Here is an 18,807-nt window from a genome sequence, read left to right on the forward strand (position 1 = left end):
GGTGACAAATCGGTGCGTGCCGTTTAAAGCTGCCAAATCTTGGTTTTATATGGGCGGGGGGGGGGGGGTGATTGTTATAAATCATTAACAGTAGACCTGCATGCAATTGTGAAACGTGATTTACTCTCATTTAAAACCGAATTTCATCAGATGGAAGGTCAAAAACTATCTAGAGAATTGGAATTTAATGCAAATATAGAAGAGTAAGCATGAATGGTCAAAATGTTGAAAATTTGCCTATTTTCGGAATCCACCATGTAACTTTGAAAGGAATTTCTCTTGAAGTGAATGTCACAGAACAATTCTGTTTCGAGCGTTTTACTCAAAACATTTTATATTTCAAGAAAAAGATAAAAGAATTAAATTTTATGAACATCAGAAACCCTTGAAGGGAGCACACCACTAAATCAATGCGCCATTTGTGCAACCCTACTGAGTTCCGGTAAAATACAGAAAGTTTTTGAGGTATAATGGGCTGCTCTTTGGACTAATAATCAGAAAGAGTAGCGAATGATAGCTTAAATAAAAGTGTAAAGCCTGTGCATGAATTTGAATCACTAAAAAGTCGCATTTTATAATTATCGAGAAAAATAGGTCCGCGTATTAAAAAATGGGCAGAAACGGGTTTACAGTCATGAGAGCATGTCAAAAACAGTGAGGGCGCTGTTTAGCGGCTCCTACCGGGAAAACGAGACGGAAGACTACCCATACATTGAAACATATGTTAAACTTTCATCGATTTGCAATCGACTGGTTATCCTTAAATTTCTCAGAATGTGCCGAAAAGGCCTCAAAACGAGCAAATAAAACTGGTGTTTTTACACGTATTTCAATGGGACAATTATTTAGTGGTGTGCGCCCAAAAGACAAGTTGTTTACTGACAGCTTGTCGCCACCTAATCACAGCATAGTTACTTTTTAGAAAGGAGAGAAATATCCAAGTTGCTATAATTTTAAGTAATTAATCCATGATATTTTACCTTTCAAATGATAATCAAGGAATCAAATACATATTTCCAATGCAAGTTTTGTAAAATAACAATTATTATACAAAGGTTTAAAATATTTTATTTTCTAGGAAATTGTCCTTTTGCTAGATCAAAGTTTTCCTCCCATTCAATCACGCATGCGTAGTTGACAAAATCAATTACATTGTTTTTGCATTAGTTTCCGGGATTAGTTTTGCCCCGAAAAAAGACTGAAAGAAGCTGTAAAACATCATCATGCCAACTCTACAAATTTTCACGAATGTTCCGAAAGCGTCGCTGCCAGACGGGTTTGTTGGAAAATGCTCAGACATATGGATGGAGCTGATTGGTAAACCGAAAAAAGTGAGTGATATATCATTCACTGTGGTGTGACTGTCACATCACATGCATGCGATATGCATGGACCATGCATGGGACTAGACTGCGGAACTCAGTCCTCAATGATAGTCGGTCACTTATCTTTTGCTCGTTATATGACTATCATTTGAGGACTGCATACGGATAGCACCTTTGAAGATTGAAGACTGAGTTCTTACCATACATCTTCCGAGGTGCAGTTTCAGACAATAGCTTGGGATTATTGGGGCAGAGGTTAGGCCACATATGGAAAAGTTTTCCTGTGAAAGTCTCTTTAAATAAATTATACTCGACTCCAGTGTGTGCACGCTGTGTGTACAGAAGCGTTCGAGGTCAATGCACAATGCATACATTACCACACAGCACACTAAGCAGGGCTGTACGGAAGAGGGTATGGTTTTTCCTACTGTACGACTGCATTTTGTAACCAATCAGATTCCTTTTAGAGAGTAGAATCTGGCAAAGTATTTCTAGGAAATATCGTGTGAGCCAAGTCAATCGGACTGAATATTATCAAGTGAGGGCCGTCTATAGCACGCTACTTTAATAACACAGGGTGCATGTCAGTGTATTTCGCAGTAAATTGAGTGAGATTTTGGGAATACCTTGCAGTGTTTTGTGCTCCTGTACGACGAGGTCTTTCATCAGATTTCCTTGAAAATCGGGGAAAGTAGAGTTTAATATATACATGAGACAATTAAGAGTGAGCCAAAAAATAAAAGACTTTCCCTTTATAATAATTGAAGTTGAAAGTGAAAAAAGACAATTTTCTCCCATTGCTTAACTGTGGGACCCCTTTTATTTGAGCAAAAGAGACTAGGCCTACTTTTCCATATGTGAAAGTCAATTCCTTGTTTCCCATTACACAATTTTTCATGACTGTGTAGGTGACCATTTCATTTTTCATTATTCATTATTTTAAACCATTTCATTATTGCATCTGTTACAGGTTTAAACCAATACTGTAAAACCAGAAATATTCGCGGGTTTAAAATTTCGCGAATTAACCATATAAGCCATATTCGCGGCATGAAAATTTCGCGATTGTCAAGTTCAAGCATTGCATAGGCCTACATTTATAGTGCATGTTGCCTTTTAAGCTTACTTCAGACATGTTTGGATAAATTCTGTTGTAAATGCTGACCCTGCATGTCGAAATTCCACTGAGATCTATTAGAGTAATATTCCATGGGGCAGCAGTTATAGTGGTATCACCTCTGAGCAACAATAATTGTTTTCAAATATTTTCCAAATCGCAAAATTTGCCTCGTGAGACCACACCACCGGAACAGGTGCAGACTGGCAGCCATCTTGGTTTTAGCCATAAAAATTCACATTTTCTGAAAGTAAATAACCATCACATCGGTCGGTAGTAAAAAAAAAAAATTATTATCAATTAATCTGTGTCTTGAAAATGTTTTAATATTATTTACTAAACATCCTTACATATTTACTTTATTTGTTTACTATCATTATCCTACTGTTTTGTTGTTTCTGATTAGCATAATTATGAATGAAAAGTTTTGGCATTTTCCATTCATCTTGCGGGGGTGGCTGATAGGGAATTATTTTTTGCTAAAACTAGACAAAACGGATTTCAAAATATGATTAAATGCTTCATTTATCGGGTTCCTTTATGTCTACTGATCTTCTAAAGCTGAATACTTACTCTATAAAAATTTGTGATAAAGAAAAAAAACTTATGTATTCAACACCCCTACACACAGACGCAGTGTGGTATGTACAAAATGGCAGATGTGGATGACACACGTCCACACGACACGGTCGTGGTCGGAGCATCACAACATGCCACCGCAAGAAGATGGGGTATTATTTTTTTATCAAACTGATGAACTTTCAAAGAAAACAAAGGTATTGCAATATTACAGAACTGATCTTCTAACTTTAGTTTTTACAAAGGTATGTCAATACTTCATGCCCGGGGGTGCCAGTTGAACCGTCAATGAAGTCATCACCGACCAAAATTTCGCGGTAAAAGGGTATCTTTTTAAGCATAGGCTACGCCGCCCCGCGGGACGCGAAAAAGGGTCTCAATTTTGGTGTTTTCTGGAAAAAGGGTACCTTTTTACAATAGATATGTCGGCGTTTTGGGTTCATGAAAATCAAAGTCCAGCATTTGACGTCAGCCGCTGTTTTCGCTCCTGATTGTAAACAACTTCTTACTTCCGGGTCTGTAAGTGTAATATATTAGTCTTGTGCCCGGTCTTGTACCATGATTAAAACTCGGTGATGTTTGTGCCCGGGGTTTGTGCATGCTGCCGAGCGGGGTGCGTAGAGCCGGGCTTAGAGACTACGAATTATGTACAAGGTACAGATACTGTGTAATCGGAATGGATTACGACATACGCTTGACTGCTGAACCAGATATGACAGGAACCATGCCTTTTGGAAATCGTGAAGTGACATTTGCCATCGCTGTTTGTCACCCGCGCAAAACCGAAGTTAAACGGGGAAAAAAAGTGCTTTATATTTCAGATTTCAGAGCTTAGCGCGGATCATGGATTCGCCCGGATTCAGCACTGAAATCAAAGGTAAATAGCTACGCTTATTAAGAAAATGCAATCACGTTTTTCATCGCTTTTGCTGATGTTTCTTGCTTTCTACTCCCGGGTTTCTACTTCCGATTGTGTGCCACGGGTTGTGTACCATTCAAAAACACACCAGTCCAGAGGGTGCAAAATTCGGCACACACATGACCAATTGATAAGCTTAAAGTTGGTAAGCTTCACTGCTTAGATGACCACAATTTTGTGTTAAGGATGATATTCCAGGCTATTTCTTATTATAACAGAAATTGTATGTAAAGGGATTGGAAATACACTAGGTAAATATTGCTTTAAGTTTCTACCTTCGTCAGTGAAAAGGGTCATTGGGACATGTAAGGTCAGTGATATGGGTACCTTTGTTTGCACCATGGCTGTGGTCAGTGATTTGGGTATCCTTTTTTCATTGCTGGTCAGTGGTAAGGGTTACCTTTCAGCCCTTGGGCATGTCAGTGTTTTGGGTGAAAAATAAAAGTGTCTGGTCAGTGATGACAACATGCAATGGTATATGAGTGGCACCCCCGGGACTTCATGTGAGCTTACTGCACTGGTGTTTTAAACAGGCATGAAGTTGGAACAACTTTTATTATTGATAGTACGGCGGTCACTTTGAGCAAAATATTCGAGGCATAAAATTTTCGCGACTCAACATCATTCGCGAAATTAAAATGCACGCGAACATTTCTGGTTTTACAGTAACTATATACCCATGTATACATGTGATAAATCACAGTTTGTAGTTTACATAATATGGAAAAGTAGTCTCTTTTGCTCAAATAAAAGGGGTCCCACAGTTAAGCAATGGGAGAAAATTGTCTTTTTTCTCTTTCAACTTCACCCATATCGAAAAAACACAACTTTGCGGATACCTATCCGCTACTCACCGGGTAAGCACCGGCTGAAATGACATGCAAATTAGGTAGATACCAGGTAAGCACCCGATACCTTTTAGTGGATGCCTCCATGGTATCTGGTCACTTGTGAATAGCCATCGGGTAAGTACCAGATAAGTATCGGGTGCCTATCGGGTGCCTACATGGTATTGTGAATAGCCATCTGGTAAGTACCGGATAAGTACCGGGTGCCTATCGGGTGCCTCCACGGTATTGTGAATAGCAATGGGATAAGTACCGGTGCCTTTCGGGTGCCTTTTGTGGAAAACTTTTGAGAACCGTTAGTGTACGCCACCGGATAACTATCCGATGGCTTTTTTGGAGACCACCGGATAAGTACCCGATGTCATTTGGCACATTTCAATTGGCATCAATGGTTTTCAACAAACCGCACTTGGTCGGCATATATTTAGGGGCTGTGCAATAATTATGAGCCCCGAACGGCTCGCCAAAAATCGCTTGCCCCCCTCTCGGTCCACTAAAATTCAGTTGCCCCCGTGCATGCCAAATTTTTGTGATCCCAATTTACAAACCTTAAATGGTCTAGATACATGTTGCGAGCAGGAAAATTTGCATATTTAAGCGTTTCTGTACTGTTTTCCTAAGCCTTTTAAGAGCGTTTTCTTTAAAAGGTGCCCGTGAATGTGTGCCAAAATTTCCCCCCCTCCCGGATGGCAAAAATTGCTTGTCCCCCCCTTTCGCTCGCCAAAAATTTCTTGGCCCCCACAATTTTACCCTCCCCAGGGGCTGAGGGCTCATAATTATTGCACAGCCCCTTAGGCAACATTCTTGTGGAAGTTCATGTAAATGAGGCAATACATTGATTGAGTATAACATGGATACAACAAACCGCGTAACATGTGAGCTTTATTATCATGGTGCAGTTTTTACTGTAATACGACGGTACATTGGAATTTACTTTAACAAAAAATCTGTAAAACACAATGAATTCCTGAACACTAAATGATTTTGAGTCCCAAGCATAAATTGTAGGCCTACATAATGACATGATAACACAAAGTAAAATGCAAAACTAAAATCCAATTAGGCCTGGACAATTTTGTTTTAAAGGTTTCAGACTCCTATAAGTGCCAACCCGGGCCCAGAGGTACACCACCCGGGGGCCCTCAACACAAATGACCATATGGGTATGCTCCCCGAAAGACCCCCCCTTTTGGGTTTCGCAGCTTCAAAGACCCTATTATTTGACCAAAATAAAGCTCTGAAAGACCCTTGATTTTGATAATTTGAGCTCTAAAAGACCCAAAAATTGCTTATTCCTCATATTTCTTGTTTTTTCAAGCGATTTTCAACCAAAAAGCCAAGAAATACCCTTGATTTTGACTTTTCGCAGCTCCAAAAGACCCCATTTTACTTGTTCACAGCCCGGTTCGCAGCTCCGACAGACCCCTTTTACCGGCACGCCGTCAGCTCCCAAAGACCCACCACCTCAAAATTCCGGGGGAGCATACCCACCAAAATTTTTGATGTGCCCCCCGGTACACCACATGCTATACTTTGCGGCATTGTACAATTATACCTCCGATCTCCAACCTTTTAGACATGTATCAGTAATTGCCAATGATATGAATCCAATTTGCAGTGGCTACTGAAGCAAGGTTATCACAGAAAACTAATTTTGGATACTTGCAAGTGCATACTGCAAAATTGAGCAGCCTTTGCACACATTATGTACAAGCAGTTGATAAGCTTATAACATTTACTGCTTGAAATGCAACTCTGCAAATCTTTAATTTACCTGTGCATCTACATGTGCATATATATAGTCATTGTAGTCATCTGTAGTATAAAATTCTCCATAAAGAATGAATGATTTGTGTGAAGAGACCAGCTTGTTGCATGAATCCAACAGCAAATTTGAAATGGCAGTTGGTGATCATGTGACCTTAGTGGATACCTTTTGGATGCCTCCTTTTATTGACTAAGTTAGTGGATACCTTTTGGATGCCTCCTTTTATTGACTAAGTTAGTGGATACCTTTCGGATGCCTCCTTTTTCTTGACTAAGTTAGCGGGTGCCCTTTCGGATGCCTCCCTTTTATTGACTAAGTTTATAGCGGGTGCCTTTTTGGATAACTTGTTAAGGCACCGGATACCTACCCGTAGCTCCCAACTCTGACTTTGAGGCATCCGAAAACTAATCCGCTAGCGGGTGCCATTGGATGTCTTTAAAAATGACATCCACAAGGTATCGGATACCTTGCGGATCAGCACCGGGTATAGGCACCCGCTACCTTATTTTTTTGATATGGGCAATTATTATGAAGGCAAATAAGTCTTTAATTTTTTTGGCTCACTCTTATCAAGTGTATATAACTTTACTTTCCCCGATTTTCAAGGAAATCTGATGAAAGACCTCGTCGTACAGGAGCACTATTACACAGCAAGGTATTCCCAAAATCTCACTCGATTTACAGCGAAATACACTGACATGCACCCCGTGTCATTAAAGTAGCGTGCTAAAGACGGCCCTCACTTGATAATAGAAAGTCCGATTGACTTGGCTTAAACGGTATTTCCTAGAAATACTTTGCCAGATTCTACTCTCTAAAAGGAATCTGATTGGTTACAAAGTGCCGTCAGTACTGTAGGAAAAACCATACCTTCTTCCGCACAGCCCTGCTTAGTGTGTTGTGTGGTAATGTATGCATTGTGCATTGACCTCGAACGCCTCTGTACACACAGCATGCACACTAGAGTCGAGTACAATTTATTTTTAGACTTTCATAGGAAAACTTTTCCATATGAGATGTAGTTTACAACCACATGAAGGTGATGGTACAACTATTAATTATCAAAAGCTTCACAATATTTTTTACGGCATGAGATCAGAGCAGATCAAAAAGTGCGGTACAGAGAAGTGAGTAGGTATTCATTATTAATTCATTATTAACCATATGACATGCTCCTACTGCAAAAAAAATCCCTGAAAATCAACAGAAAGAGATTTATGATATATTTAAAACCACAATTTTTTATTGGTATGTTAAAGTTTGTTAAAAATCAGTGTTTTATTCAAAATAATGAAATATTTGGCCAGCAATTGGTTTTGAATTCTTTCATGACCACTGAAACATAGTCAAGCCTGTCAAGGACACTCGGCGTGAATTGAAAGACCATGTCACTCGCCACAAAAGAATGTCAAAGGTCACCCGACACCAATTTGGTGTACTTCCGCGCCTCGGAAAATGATGTTTAAGGTTTAGGACTAGCATGGGACATCATCAGTGTGCAGTGATCATACTTCTACTGCAATACTTAACATAGTCCATCAGCTTGGATTTCCCGCCAATTCATGATATTCATGATACTGTGATGTGATATAATTGAAGACCAAATTAAAAAGACTAGTTTGCGTATGACGTCCTGACAAATAAAAATGCCGTACTGTCCACAGTAGGCATGTTCATAAAATTTTGAAATTTAATAAATTCATCTAAAATTGCTTGAATCATTAAAAAGAGAATCATTGATTTGCTCATCCGGACGATCGTAAAAATCATCAAAATTCAGATTTTGGTACCTTTGTCATTGTCATAGATGTGCTAACATAGCCTGCGAGTGGTTCAGCCAAAAGCTGTGTATTTAAGACAAAATAAGACATTTTACACGAATCTGTAATTTTATATCTAAATTAACTACATGTATTTGAATGGAGCTTCAACTTCGTCAGTAGGGCCTACTGCTGTGTTCTTCGATTTTTGCCAAATTTTTCATTTCAAAAATACCAAATGACAATTTAAATAACTTGTCCTTCACTTTTAAGCAATTTATAAACAATTTTATTTGTTTTACGCTATGCGCTGGGATCACTGAATGGGTCTTTAACTTTCGTGGTGGAGTGGAGAAGGCTACAGAAACTCAGCTAGGACAGTGGTACTGATATAATCAAGTTCTCTCGCCTTGAAGTTTGCTCAGTGCCTGGGGGAGGGTGGATTCTGGTTTATACCCCTGGGTCAGTCCATGTCAAATGAACCAATTTTCTTAAAAGTTCCCAGGTGACCCTCTCAGATTTTGATGAAATTCCATCAGAATAATCTTTTGAGGCCACAATCAGTGTCCGAAATATGAAAAATATGGAGGTTGTCCCGAGGACAACTAAAGCATGAATTCAGCTTGTCCTCAAAATATTTTGATTATTTGTCCCCAAAATACATATATGTCATGTTTTTGAGTGCAAATAATCCAAATAGTGGTTGTCCAGAGGATAAGTACATAGCTCAATATGGTTGTCCCCAGTGATTTTTGGACAAGAGGACAAGAGCGCCAGTTGATTCATAGTTGTGTGCCCTTAAGGTGCACTGAGCCTGCATGGGCTCTCTCTCTGTCTCTGCACTCGTGGAAGCTACATGTGCCTGGTTGTGATTATCACATTAGATTAATCCCTAATCCTTTTATTGGCGTGGTGACAGCTTGGATTCGAAACCAGTCATCTCTGAAGTCTCTCAGCTGACCTTCCTGACGAAATTGGTGGTCATCCTGAACCCTAAATGTGTGATCTTTCACAAGACTGTGAGCGACCAGTATAAGCTTAAAACAGTAAGCTTAAGCCTGCAAGGCTGCATATTAGCTTTTATTCTGGTTCACATACACGAGTGTAAAAACAATCAGCAATGGCCACAACACATCGTGCGCCAAGCAATGGCCTCTAACAAAGAACTAAACAATAAACTCATTTGAAAGCTGGAAACATAACCTCCAGTATACACTGTCATTAGACCCAAGCTTTTCTCCCTACTTGGTTGAAGGAGCGGTATGGGGCAAAAAGTCAAAAACTTCCCTCTTCGATGTCTCACTAACGACGGTGAGGACATACAGGAAGCCCAAAGGAAAACAGCAGTCCAGAAAAATGCTGCATTGGAGCTTATGCTTGGACAAATAGCCAACTATTGTCCAATTATCTCACGAAATACAATACTCAAAAACTGCACCAGCCTGAAAAAGATATGGCAAGCCATCCGTCTCCATTTTGGCTTCCAAACAACAGGTGGCCACTTTCTAGAGTTCAACAATATTACCAGTGTTGTTAATTTACCGGTAAATTAAAAATGGCGGTAAATTACCGGTAAAAAATGGTAAAATAAGTAAATTAAGTAAATTATAAAAGAGTTGTATTGAACAATAAAAATTCAATTTTTTTCATATTAAGAGCTACATACAGATACTTGAACACAGTCCTGTTTTGTTGAATATACCTTTCCAGATGAAAATCAGCTTCATAAATAAAGCTTAAGTTGTAAGAAGTAAAACAAAACAGTATTTACGTACATTTTTAACAAGTGTTTCAATGTTTTCTCTCATAAAAAACAACATACGGACACAGAGCCTGTGTAGCCACTTGGCACAGGAGTCCTGGACTATAACATCTGAGAAAACTACATTCCGTTTTCATTTTCATGGTAGAACATTTATGCTATGAATTTCAATTGAATGAACACAGCAAGCTGTAAGCAAAAAAATTTGTCAGGCTGTGTTCATTCAATTGAAATTTCCACTGTAGACCCTATCTCATGACTGATGGCAATGAACCTGGTCACAACTTACGTATGAATGATGTTTTACAGTGGTATCCAAAATATGCAGGGAATACTTTGGTAAAACAGAGACAAAGAGCATTTATATTCAGATTTCAGAATGATGTGAAATCAAAACGGCCATTCTTTAGTCGCAAGTTCACTCATATTTGTGACAAAAAATATGGGAAATTTTACCTTGAGTACCGTAGTACAGTTCCTAAAAATGTTTATAAAATATAGAAAGCTCATGACATAGTCAAGCCATGGTCAACCCCTCAAAATTTGGAAGTACCATCAAGGGGAAGGGGGCTTGGGAGGGGGTGCTGCTTTCAGTGCTTTCATAATGAGGTGTTGTTTTATTTCTTGCATAAATGAGTGTTAAAATGCAGTAAATGAACATGTTGATCAGCTGAATGCACAATCACTGACAGTTTCTCTACTTGCTATTTTAGTCTATTGTACACTATGTATATAGTACAGGACCAAATTTGGGAGCAAATGCTTGTGAATGCAAATGATGAAAATTGTGTAGCATTTTGCTACTGCTACACACTTATTGCAGACACTGGGCACCTTAGTCCTAAACCTTAAACATCATTTTCCGAGGCGCAGAAGTACACCAAATTGGTGTCGGGTGACATTTGACATTCATTTGTGGCGAGTGACATGGTCTTTCAATTCACGCTGAGTGTCCTTGACAGCTAGCTTCACTATGCTTCAGTGGTCATGAAAAAATTCAAAAGATAACCTAGCTGCCCCAATAATCCCAAGCTATTGTCTGAAACTGCACCTCGGAAGATGTATGGTAACAGCCACTGTCGGTAAGATTCAGACTCTTGTGATTCAAGTGCGTCATGGATTTTCTTTAAAAAAAATAGGATGATGCAACATTGGTCCGAGAAACTATCTCCAAAGTTTTAGCTTCCTCGCTCATTTCGTTTGTCCGAAAAAAAATAATGAAAATTTGGCCCCAAAAACATCGTTAAATGGGTTATCAATTAGCAGCGACTACAAAATTGTGCGCCAACGTTGACCCAGTAAATAGAAAACAGTTTTTGAATCCTTCTATGGGTGTCATTACAATTACACACAAAAATGGTTGGGTCACCATTGGCGCATCGTAATAAACTAGTTTAAAATATTAGTGAAAAGCGCCCTCGTGTTGATTTCTATGACTTGAAACTCGTTGCGCCATTAAGCACCCATATAAAAAGCAAGCTGAAATGGATAAACTAATTACCTAGAGGCAATTGCAAATGCGAAATTGATGGGCGCTCGCTGGCGCTAGAAGAAAATTGGGGTCAAAGGTCAAATTTTCCAATTTTGTGCCATTTTCACGCCTCATTAATTTTGTGCGCCAAGGTCAAAGAACATTAAAAGTGGTGTTCAGTGGTAAAGAAATAATAACTCTAATAAAAGAAACAGAAACAAGCTTGGGTCCTGTTGGTTCACTATTTTTAATGATTTTCTAAATATCATCCTAAAGCCTAGTAAATAGCATATAATAGGCCAAATAGGGTTTCATCAATCTTCAAGCATCCACAACAGGACGTGCCAACAGATACCCATGGTGTTTTTACTTCATCCACCATATTTAAGTGTTGTTATTGCATTTATGTAGAAATTAGTTTGGGCACATGTTGGCGCAAGGATATATTAGGGGTCAAAGGTTAATCCAAAACCATAAAGTGCTATTTTATATAGTTCATGCAACCAATATGCAATCTTCAAGCATCCACTACTAGATGTGCCAAAAAGTACCCATAATGTTTTTACTTCAATCAGTTCATCTAAGTGCTGTTACTTGCATTTATGTAGAAATTAATATGGGTTCATGTTGGCCCAAGGATATTTTTAAGGTCAAAGGTTAATCCAAAACCATAAAATGCTACTTTTTGATAGTTCCTGCAACTAATACGCAATCTTCAAGTGTCCACTACTAGATGTGCCAAAAAGTACCCATAATGTTTTTACTTCAATAAGTTTATCTAAGTGCTGTTACTTGCATTTATGTAGAAATTTGTTTGGGTTCATGTTGGCGCAAGGATATTATAAGGGTCAAAGGTCAATCCTAAAGCACAAAGTGCAACTCTTTTGCGAGTTTGTGCAACTCTGAAAATGTGCAAACATTGTCCCAATATCTACCTCAAATGGAGTGTATATTTGCTTGTTATGTCTTATGGATGCTCATGGCACAGTGCTATTTAAGAATAACACTTTAATACTGTTGAATGCAGAATGTGTATAAATCAAAACTTACCCTGCATTTTCAGATCATTTGACAATCCACAACAAACCAAGTGGAAGGTACACATTTTAAGTTTTCATGGTTTACAAAAATGTTCTCCAAAATATTATAAGCCTGCACATGTTATAAGTAGCCTATAAGTATATTGATTCATTGCAGTCAAAATGCAATATTGTTCTTCACTTAATATTATACATTACATGTACAATGTAAGCTTGCACAACTTCTGCATTTTAAATAAAAATGCAGAAGTTGGTCTCATACTTGTAATATTGGGCTCTTTAAATATTCATATAATGCCAATATTATCCCAACTTCAAGGCTTTTTATGAAGAAATTGAATAAATCGAGTTGGCATTGGTAGTGAAAAAATTATGGAATCTTGTTGGCATTGAAATTACCAACACTCAAAATGCACTTTGTCATATTTTGAGTTTTTTGTATTGACCTTTGACCCTCAAAATATCATTGCGCCAACATGAGCCCAAACATATTCCTATACACAAGTAATAGCACTTGGATAAATTAAATGAAGTTATAACACCATGGGTACTTGTTGGCGCATCAAGAAATGGACACTCGAAGATTGCATATTGGTCGCACAAACTAACATAAAAGTAGCATTTTGTGATTTTGAATTGACCTTTGACTCTTAAAATATCCTTGCGCCAACATGAGCCCACACTTATTTCCACAGAAATGCAAGCAACAGCACTTGAATAAACTAACTGAAGTTAAAACACCATGGGTACTTGTTGGCATATCTAGTGGAGGATACTTAAAGTTCGCACATAGTACGGCATGGCATATTATTTACTGTTTACTTGCTTTAAGATGATATTTAGAAAATCATAACAAATACTAAACCAACAGGACCCAAGCTTTTTACTGCTTCTTTTAGTAGAGTTACAGTTTGTTTACCACTGAACACAAATTTTTCTGTTCTTCGACCTTGGCGCATAAAATTAATGAGGCGTGAAAATGGCTCAAAATTTGAAAATTTGACCTTTGACCTCCATTTTCTTCTTGAGCCAACAAGCACCCATCAATTTTGCATTTGCATTTGATTCTAAATAATTAGTTTATGCATTTCAACTTGCTTTTTTCGTGGGTGCTTAATGGCGCAATGAGTTTAAAGCCACAGAAAACAGCACGAGGGCGCTTTTCACTAATATTTTAAACTTGATTATTACGATGCGCCAATGGTAACCCAAGAATTTTTTTGCATCATTGTAATGATACCCATAGAAGGATTCAAAAACTGTTTTCTTTTCACTGGGCCAACGTTGGCGCACAATTTTCTAGTGGCTACTAATTGGTAAACCATTTAACGATGTTTATGGGGCCAAAATTTCAATAATTTTTATCAGACAAACGAAATGAGCGAGGAAGCTAAAATTTTGGGGGTAGTTTCTTGGACTGATGATGTAGCATCTTATTTTTTTAAAGAAAATCCATGACGCACTTGAATCACAAAGTCCCATTTCGGTCCCATTCTTACTGACAATGGCTGGTAAGAACTCAGTCCTCAAATGATAGTCATATAACGACCAAAAGATAAGTGACTGACTATCATTGAGGACTGAGTTCGCAGTCTAGTGGTACCTATATGGGCAGTTATAGGTAGTAGGGGGTCTACAAAATCATTATTTCAAGTAACTTGTGCAAATATTGCAAACAAAATTGGCATCTACTAAAAAAACAAACAAAAAACAATATTCTTTGAAGTTTTAATTAAAAAAAATCCTTTTATTTCATATTTTACTTAATTTACTTATTTTACCCTATTTTACCACGGTAAATTAAGATGGCGGTAAATTACCGGTAATTTACCATGTAAATTAACCGGTAATTTACCGACTCACAACACTGAATATTACCCTTGGCCCTGATGAACGGCCAGAGGACTTGTACCAGCGTCTAGTAGCATTCACCGAAGACAACCTCATGCGTGAAGGAGGCGACATCAGTCACCATGACCAAGTCATCGATGAAGATGAGGAGATTACGCCTACACTCGAAAACTTTGTAGTGTTAACGTGGTTGCGTCTTATAAACCCTGATCTGCCCCGATTAGTAAAGCAGCTGACGGTACAGAGCTAAGATCCCGCACCTTGGCTTCTATCAAAGCCGAAATTTCTCAAGCTCTGGATTGGCTCCTGGATGAGCTGAGCTCAAACGATGCTGCTCGCAGCATGCGCACTAGTAGTCGGCGTAGACCGATGCCTAAATTGAAAGCTAAGAAATCATTTGGTAAATCCTGCCCTCTGTGTGAGCAAGCTGGTCGGCATGACCATGCGCATTTCTTAAGCGAGTGCTCATACCTCCCTGAAAAGGACAGAAAATACCTGGCCCGCGCTCGTCAGCTTAACATCCTTGATGATTGTGACAGCGACTCAGATTTAGCATGCGCCTTTGTTGACCAATCTGACCTTAGTGCGCAGCCCAATGTTCAGACAGCGCTGCGAATTCATGTTGATCAGTCTCCTTATGTAGATGCATTCCACAAGCACCATGCGGTCCGCGATCACCATTGACAGTGGATCCACTGGTAATCTCATTCGCGAAAACACTGTCCAACGATTAGGATGCCCCATTCATCAGAGTTCGCAGTCTGCCCGTCAAGCTGATGGGTCATCCCCTCTTAAGGTAGTTGGGGAAACCACCCTCACCTTTACTCGTGACAGACACTCCTTTGTCTTTAAAGGTCTAGTTGTTAGAGACCTTGACGAAGAAATCCTTGCAGGTATTCCCTTCATGAAATGCAATGATGTCGCAATTCGCCCGGCTAAGAACCAAATCATCTTGACAGATGGTACAATTATCACTTATGGCGCCAACAAGAGCCCCAAATCCCAGCACACTGTTCGTCAGTGCCCATATACTTCGTGGACCTTCTCAAAACACTACCATATGGCCAGGCTCATACGTTGAGGTAAATCTCCCTGCAGACATCGTTGAATCAGATGCTACTTTTGCCATTGAGCCCTGTGTTGATACCCCGCTCGGTAGGTTCCTACCGCCCAAACAAGCCTGGCCCAAGCCTGATGTAATCACAAGTATTGCAGGCAGGGTTCGCATTCCCAACAATACTGGTGTGCCACTTGTCATCAGAAAGCATGAACATCTTGGCCAGATACACACTGTTTTTTCACCATCACTAACTTCTAAGCCATCACACACTGCTGCAGCAGCATCAGTCAATGTCCCAAAGCCCAGTTCACCGGTTAACTACTCAGCTGCTGTTGCCCTTGACCCAGATGGTATACTTGGCACTTGTGAGCAATCCAACTTCCGCAGTCTTCTCGATGAGTACGATGAGGTTTTTGACCCCAGTTTCCCAGGTTACAATGGTGCTGTCGGCCCTTTCAAATCTGTGGTTAATATGGGACCGGTCCAACCCCCCCAACGCAAAGGTCGTCTCCCATTGTATGCACAGGATAAACTCCAAGAGTTGCAATCAAAGTTTGATCAGCTTGAAAAAGCAGGCGTCTTTGCTAGACCTGAAGATGTCGGTGTGTGTGTCGAATACCTTAACCCGTCCTTTCTTGTCAAGAAGCCTAATGGAGGCTTTCGTCTGGTTACTGCATTTGCTGATGTCGGTCGATATAGCAATTAGCCACAACCCTCTCTAATGCCCAATGTGGACTCAACATTGCGTTCAATTGCCAAATGGAAGTATTTGATTGCCACTGACTTGACTAGTGCTTTCTACCAAATCCCTTTATCCCATGAGTCCATGAAATACTGTGGTGTTGCAACTCCCTTTCGTGGGTGCGTGTGTATACACGGTGTGCCATGGGTATGCCAGGTTCTGAAACAGCCCTTGAGGAACTGATGTGTCGTGTCCTTGGTGACCTCTTAGAGAAAGGTGTCGTAGCAAAACTCGCTGATGACTTGTACTGTGGTGGTAATACTGTGGATGAACTTGTTGAGAATTGGCGTCAAGTTTTGCAAGCTTTGTCTAAGTCTGGGTTACGTCTTTCTGCTTCCAAAACAGTCATTTGCCCCCAAAAGACAGTTATTCTGGGTTGGATTTGGTCAAATGGAACCCTTTGTGCTAGCCCCCATAGCATCGCCACACTTTCCAGCTGCTCGCCTCCAAGCAAAGTTGGTGGCATGCGGTCCTTCATCGGTGCATACAAGGTTCTGGCCCGTGTCATTCAGAATTGTGCCAGTCTGGTAGCCCCATTAGATGATGCTATTGCAGGGCACCAATCAACTGAAGAGCTTACATGGTCTGATAGTCTGCATACTGCTTTTCACAAGGCTCAAGCAGCACTGTCTTCCGCTAGGGCAGTCACACTTCCCCATCCCAATGATCAGCTTTGGATCATTACTGATGGATCCGTGAAGAAACATAGCATTAGGTCGACATTGTATATTTCCCGCAATGACAAACTCTTCCTCGCCGGGTTCTTCAGTGCTAAATTGCGTGATCGACAGCCAACATGGTTACCCTGCGAAATTGAGGCGCTGTCTATTTCTGCCTCCACCAAGCACTTCAGTCCCTTTGTTATTCAGTCCAAACACAAGACATGTATCCTCACTGACAGCAAACCTTGTGTTCAGGCATATGAAAAGCTCTGCCGGGTGAGTTTTCAGCCAGTCCTCGCGTGTCCACATTCCTCTCCACTGTCAGTCGTTTCCAAGCATCTGTTCGTCATCTTGCAGGATCAGCTAACACCCCTCAGACTTTGCTAGTCGTAATGCCCCTGACTGCACTGAGCCCCCTTGTCAACTATGCTCCTTTATCAAGCGTGAAGAGGAAGCAACTCTCCTTTGTGTTTCCGCACATGACATTCTGTCAGGGAAAGCTAAGCTCCCCTTTGCCAGCAAAGCAGCCTGGCATGCTATTCAGCAGGAATGCCCGGATCTGCGACGAACACATGCTCATCTAGTTCAGGGCACTCGCCCTTCAAAGAAAGCTACTTCTGTCAAAGATGGGAAGCGCTATTTGCAGGTTGCATCTATCGCTAGAGATGGCCTACTTGTTGTTCGTCGTGATCAACCATTGTCCCCAACTCGCGATTGTATTGTTGTTCCCAGACAGGTCTTAAATGGTCTTCTCACTGCCCTGCACATCCAACTTGACCATCCCTCCAAACATCAGCTCAGTTTGGTGACCCAGCGTTACTTTTATGCTCTTGATATGGACAAGGCTATTGATCAAGTGACATCAACTTGTCACCAGTGTGCTTCTCTGTCCAATGCCCCTAAGACATTGATCGAGCAGTCCTCAAGTGACCCTCCGATGCAGTTGGCATTTCTTTTGCAGCTGATATCCTGAAGCGTAGCCGCCAGCTAGTCCTTGTGCTGCGCGAAACCTCAACGCCCCTACACAGCTTCTTGCATTGTCGAGAATGAACAACATGGCACGCTATGCGTGATGCCCTGATTCAATTGTGCATTGAACTTCGTCCACTTGAGGGCCCCCTGCAGTCATTCGTACTGACCCAGCACCAGGGTTTGTTCGACTCGCCAATGACAAACTTCTCACACGTTACCATCTATCGGTTGAGATCGGTCGTATTAAAAATAATAACAAGAATCCTGTTGCTGAGAAAGCCATTCGTGAGCTTGAAGATGAGTTGCTCAGACAAGATTCTACAGGTGGTCCGCTACAGCATTATCACTTGCCATTGCTACTGCAGCCCTTAATACTGTGATCAGATCCCGAGGTCTTTCATCCCGTGAGATGTGGTTTCAGCGAGACCAGTTTACCAATGAGCAGGTTCCTTTCACTGATTGTCAAATGATTCAGGCCCAGCATGCCTTGCGAAAAGCCAACCACCCACACAGTGCTCATTCAAAGGCCCCATTAGCCTCTGCCTCCCCAGCAGCAGAGTTGGAGGTTGGTGATCTTGTCTACCTCTACTCAGATCGCAAGAAATAAATAAATAAATAAATGTAGACATTTATATAGCGCTTTATGCCGTAAACAGCCTCTAAGCGCTTTACATTTATTCCGCCGTCATTAGAATATGTCGGAACCACGTTTGCAGCCTACAAGTGGCGAGGGTCCATCAGTACAACGACTGTGACTACCCCTAACAGCTTCCCATTGCACCTGGGTGGGGTGAGGCAAGCGAGGCAAAGCGCCTTGCCCAAGGGCGCAACACGGTGGTGGGACGGGGAATCGAACCACGCACGTCGAGCAAGCTCTCAGATTATGAGTCCAAGGCCGTAACCACTGAGCCACCGTGCCCTACGAAATCTC

At 40.6% G+C, this 18,807-nt stretch overlaps 1 long non-coding RNA gene across 1 annotated transcript in view; it reads left to right on the forward strand.

The window, feature by feature from the left end:
* The first annotated feature begins 1,117 nt into the window (after positions 1-1,117).
* LOC140146793 (uncharacterized) overlaps positions 1,118-18,807 on the forward strand; it is a 34,972-nt gene continuing 17,282 nt past the window's right edge. Inside the window, exon 1 of the long non-coding RNA XR_011858308.1 lies at positions 1,118-1,331. This is a non-coding gene — a long non-coding RNA (uncharacterized lncRNA). The remainder of the gene's footprint in view (positions 1,332-18,807) is intronic.

This window comes from Amphiura filiformis, chromosome 2, assembly GCF_039555335.1.
Source record: "Amphiura filiformis chromosome 2, Afil_fr2py, whole genome shotgun sequence".
NCBI lineage: Eukaryota > Metazoa > Echinodermata > Ophiuroidea > Amphilepidida > Amphiuridae > Amphiura > Amphiura filiformis.